A 6039-nucleotide genomic window follows, 5' to 3' on the forward strand; every position below is an offset into this window, starting at 1 on the left:
TGTTATGATAAGGCCGAACAGTAATTACAGAATATGAAAGTAAAGTAAATGAGTTTCTGCGTAATACTAAGAATTGACTATGATATTTGCAAGGAAGGAATGTAGAGTCCATTCCAAGACACCATGCGGATGTTTGTGGCCATTGTTTAGAATTGATTTTAAAGTTTTGTAATTATATGTCTAGGGCATTTGATACTTCAGAAATATTTGTAACACTGTTTCAACTTTATAAGTATTTCCCTGGTCCTGTAAAACTTTGGAAATATTCATCGTGTGGAATTGGATACTTCTAATGGTTTCTAAATAATGATAACAGCATTCTACCATTATTTACCATTTTCTACCATTTTTTGTAAATGGTTCAGTGGGCTGGGAAGATAGCAATTCACACATCCTTGCAAAGTATGGTTGGGTGCCATGCAACAATGGCCCACCACAAAGGATCCACCAGTGCCCAGCAGTGAAGTCTAAAAATATACAGATACAACAATAGGGCTTACTTTTATGGGGGCAATAAACTAATTTAACCATTTGGCCAGGTTTACCATTTTTTGTAAATATTTGTAAATGTGAAATAATCACACAGAGGTTTCACAATTATTCTAAATAAAGATATTTTTGACAGTTACTTTCAAAATGTTTCTAAAATATTCAAAGGAATTCAAATATATGAGTACTTTCTCAGTCAATTTTTATAAAGTAATTTAATTATTGTGGCTCAGATATTCTTTTATTCAAAATAATTCAGACTAATTATAAATATCGCCTAAAAACCCTCATGGTGTCTTGGAATGGACTCTATTGTGATTTTGATTTTTACAGGGGGAGGGGGGCGGTATATTATAAGGAATTGGCTATCATTCATGGTCTTTGTGTGTTGTTCTAGGCTCCGAAACCTGTTGGAGCAAAGAGGATGTTCCCATCTTAACTTTGGAAAAGCTTTCAACAAGGACAAGTCGCAAGTCATCAATAATAATTACAACAAATTATGACAACATTGTGGCTTTTGATTAATGATTTTAGAAGGATAATTAGTAGTGTGCAGTGCTGTATGAGTAAAAGGACAAGTAAGTAAAGTGTAGTTACGAAATGGTTAAATTTTTTCAATCTTTGTTAAAATGGTTAATTTTTTCAATCTTTGTTAAAGTATAGGTAATAGAGGAAAACACAACAAAACTTGTATGAAACATATTGATGATAATAAATACGATTGGCGTGTATTTACACAACTGTTAACATTTGATTTGTTTGTATTCTTTATATAAGAATGACAATCTTAGTTTAAGAAACTAGTTTCTAGGTTTGTGGTTGCAAGAAGTTTAGTCTTGGAGGGAGAAAGGTATTTCTGGTACAAGAACCTTTATTGCAAGAAATCCATTCTTAGTGTAAGATTGAATCTTAGAGACAGAAAGATATTTCCGGTAAAAGAATCTCAATCTTCATGTAAGAAAGCCCTTCTTGATGTAAGAAATTCTGTCTTTGAGATACTCGTAGAAAGGTATTTCTGGTGCAAGAAATTCAATCTTGGCTCAAAAATCTTATTCTAGGGGTAAGAAAGTCATTCATCGGCATGCAAGTGTTAGAAATAGATTCTTACCACAAGAACACTTTTCTAAAAGTTTCGGTCCATTAGTGATAAGAAAAAAGTTCTTACTAGAATCTTGGCACAAGAAAAATATGGGGTTCTTGAATTTTCTCAAAACAGGGATTCTTGTATACAGAATAATATTCTTGCTGAAAGATCTGTTTTCTTTGTTCAAGAAAAAATAAGAAAAATAAGAAAAAGCATTTTTTGTAGTGCAGGTAGTTCCTTATGTACTGTTTTATATCAACAATGCTAGAATTATCACCTATCAATATTGTTATTGTGCTCTGAGTTATGATACAGAAGGCGGTGTGAATGTATCTTGCACAGTTGCGACACTCAACTCCTATAAGCGTCTATTTATTGTAAAGGCTGATTTTAAAGATTCCAAGATGTAAAACTGTCAATAAACATTTCATATAAAGTAACGCGGTAAAACCGTATCGCACAGAGCTAAACGGATTCGAGGCCAACGTGCAACCAAAGACGTCATCAGTGTTTGGTACAGGAGCGCACTCTGGCGTCAGGAAGTTGAAGAACTGCAGGCAGCAGAGGCGAGAAGAACAGAGAAAAGCCAGCCCCCTAAATGACGGATTTTAACAAGACAATGCTAGATAGAAGGTGGACACACACATGATCTTCCGGCATAAAAATAAGAACCATACGTTCGGGTGGTAAACCGGTACAAAACGGTCTTATTGGACCAGTGCGAAAAAGGGAACCCAAAAAAATTAAGTGGACCAGATTTTGGATGAACAGATTATACCGGCAAGCGTTCAAGTGTTTACGGGCTTACTGATCCAAGAAAATAACAAAAGAAAAGTAGAGGAGAGTTGGTTGTCAGTTTCTGCAGTTAAACTTGGTCTAAGTGTTAATCAGTGTTGTTTGCATGAAGATAGGGTTTCGAAACACCTGTAGAAGTCGAATTTTCCACCAAACAGAAATGTCTTTCTAGAGAAGTGGACCATTTTTTTTAGTATCACCCATTCACGAGTTTTCACAGACAGTTAGGTTCAGGTCCGGACCTGAACCTGGTTTTCTCTAGATCTGGACCTGGACCGTACCTTTACGTACCTGAATTTCCTGTACCGGGACTCACTCCTTCCTGGCATGAACACCTGGCCGCGATATGTTAAAAATCGCACCATATCAGCGCTCCCCCAAACAATAAACGCCAATGCCTGTAGAAGTCCGTGAATAAGGCAAGAAGTAACACTGCTCTTCAAATCTTCAACATTTTTAATGACACGAGTTCATTTAACAATACACAGCGGTAACAGTGCATGTGGTATCAAATTGGTAATCTAATTTGTCCCATGTGTTTTATTTACCTACCTACCTAATCCTCTTCGCTCCCTTTGGTGGAGCATAAGGCACTGACGAACTTCTTCCAGTCCTTCCTATCTTGGGCCATCCATCTAACTTCATGCCAGGTCTTACGTGCTGCCTTCATCTCCCCTTCAACCGTCCTTCTCCAGGTCCCTAGAGGCCTGCCTCTGCTTCGCTTCCCTTGAGGAGTCCATTTGAGGGCGACATAAGGGTGTCTGTTTTTGTGCATACGCAGCACGTGCCCCAACCACTTCCAACGTCTGCGTTTTATTTCCTCAACGATGTTGGGAATTCCTGTACGTTCGGCAACCTCCTTGTTGGAGACTCTTTGCTCCCAACGTATTTTCAGGATTCTCCTGAGGCATCTACTTTCAAAACCCCTAATGCGCTGCTCGATCTTTTTATTTGTTCTCCAAGTTTCTGCTGCATATAGAAGGACTGAACGGACGTTTGATCTGTATATCCTCAGCTTGGTCTTTTGCTTCAAGGTCGATGCTTTCCAGATGTTTCTCAGCTTATTGAAGGCTTGTGCTGCCATCCCAATTCTGGTGGAGACTTCCTTCTCTATGTTGCTGTCAGATGAGATGTAGCTACCAAGATACTTAAAGTCCTGTACTTCCTCTAAGTCCTGTCCACGAATGGTCGTCTTTACTGTACTTTTGCTCTTTACTTTTAATATCTTGGTCTTATCTTGGTGTGTCTTGAGGCCCACACTACTTGCTTGTTGGTCCACGTTGTTTGTTTTCTCTTGTATGTCTCTTTGCGCGTGTGACAGTAGAGCTATGTCGTCTGCGAAGTCGCAGTCTTCCAGTCTGGATGTGAGACCCCAGACAATCCCTCTTGGATGTCCTGCAGTAGCTCTTCTCATCACCCAGTCGATGACGACAAGGAAGAGAGTAGGTGAGATCACACATCCCTGTCTGACTCCTGTCTTTACGTGGAACCACTCGCTGTGCTGGCCGTCATGACGGACGCAACACTGGTTGTCAGCATACATGTCTTTTAAGATGTTTATGAATTTAAATGGAAATCCGTATGCTTGTAGTATTTTCCATAAAGAAGGGTGGTGTATACTGTCAAATGCCTTCTCAAAATCAATAAAATTAATGTAAAGAGAAGAGTTCCATTCTAGAGACTGCTCAACGATGGTGCGTAGGACAAAAATCTGGTCTGTACATCCCCTGCCACTTCTAAATCCGGCCTGTTCCTCTCTCAGTATCTTGTCAATGGAGCGTCTTGTACGCTGTAGTAGGACTCGACAAAAGATCTTACCTGTAACTGACAGGAGATTAATACCTCTCCAATTTCCACAAACCGATAGATCACCCTTCTTTGGCAGTTTTACTATTATCCCTCTTTTCCAAGCTTCTGGTACCGTTTCTTCGTACCAGACTTGGTTAAAGAGTGTTATTAGACCTCTGGCAGTTGCTACTGGGTCTACTTTCAGCATGTCAGCTGTTACTCTGTCTTCACCTGGGGCTCTGTTTGCCTTCGTTTCTTTTATGGCATTTACAATCTCCTGAAGTGTGATAGGACCACGTTTCATCTCTATGTTAAACCCCATATCCTCGATGGTCGCTTCGGACTCGGGGGGAGGTCTGTTTAATGTTTCTCTGAAGTGTTCTGCCCATCTGTCCAACTGGTCTTTTCCCTCCATGAGTACTTTCCCGTTCTTGTCTTTTACTGCTGCGGCCCTGTTTTTGAGATCTCCTGATAGCTGTTTAGTGATTTTATACACGGTCCTAGTATCACCCTTCTCTGCTGCTTGTTGTGCCTCAGTTGCTAAGCTATCCATATACACACGTTTGTCTCTTCTGGCACTTCTTTTCACTTCTTTGTTCTTTGCTTGGTAGGTCTTGGCTGCTGCAGCCCTCTGTCTCTCGCTTCCATTCAACATGTGTTGCTTAGCTGCCTTCCTTTCTTGTACCAGGTTCCAAGTGGTCTCTGATAGCCACTCCTTCCTCTCTCGTTTACGGTATCCTAGTACTGCCTTACTGGTATCTGTAAAGACTTTGTGTATACCCTCACATCTGGCATTTATGTCATCAACCGGTATGTCCTCGAGTACCTGAAACCTATTCTTGAGCTCCACGGTGAACTGTTCCTTTACCGCTAGGTCTTTGAGCTTCCCAGAGTCGAAGAGTGGATCATTCTTGCCCTTGCTTGCCTTCCTAAGTTTCAGTTGTAGTTTGCACAACATCAGGTGGTGATCGCTGCTTGCATCAGCACCTCTGATGGCCTTGACGTCTCTCAAGGACTTCCTCCACTTTCGGTTGATACATATGTGATCAATCTGGTTACTCGTTCTCCCATCTGGGGATACCCAAGACAGCTTGTGGATGTTCTTGTGTTTAAAGATTGTGCCCCCGATGACAAGACCATTCTCCATGCATACATCTACCAGTCTTTGACCATTGTCGTTCCTCTCACCGACACCTTCTTTTCCCATGCAGGCTTCGTAACCTACATTGTCTGTACCAACTTTGGCGTTGAAATCCCCCATCAGGATGAGAATGTCGTGCCGTGGAGTTTGGTCTATCTGGTCCTGAAGGCTGCTGTAGAAGAGATCTTTGTCCTCTTCCGTTGCCTGTTCGGTTGGCGCGTAACATTGAATAATGGTTGTCTTAATGTATCTTGAATAAAACCTCGCTCTTATGATACGCGGACTAACTGGTTCCCATCCTAGCAGGCTTTTCCTTGCCTCTTTGTCCATGATAATGCCTACGCCTTCCTGGTGTTGACCATCTGTCTTACCTGAGTAACAAACTGTTTGACCTGAGTTGAGCGTTATCATGCCTGAGTCTGTCCATCTCATTTCGCTTACACCAAGGATACTCAACCTGTACCTCTCCATCTCTTTTACGACTTGTAGTGTTTTGCCTGTCTCGTACATGGTTCGCACATTCCAGGCTGCAATTCTAAGTAGTTGTTGGGGTGTTGCCAAGGACTCCCTCAGAACGGAAACTTCCTCTCGGCTTTCATTTCCACTCGTCATGTGGGGTTCTGCCCCAGTCCTCAGTTCCACGCCCGAAGAAGAATAACTTTCTAAGTTCGTCAGCGTTTCAGTAGCACTGCAACTTTCACGTGGCCGGATGCTGACCCAGCGCACAACCTTCTCTCTTTCA

This window comes from Branchiostoma floridae, chromosome 17 (genome assembly GCF_000003815.2).
Source record: "Branchiostoma floridae strain S238N-H82 chromosome 17, Bfl_VNyyK, whole genome shotgun sequence".
NCBI classification, from domain to species: Eukaryota; Metazoa; Chordata; class Leptocardii; order Amphioxiformes; family Branchiostomatidae; genus Branchiostoma; species Branchiostoma floridae.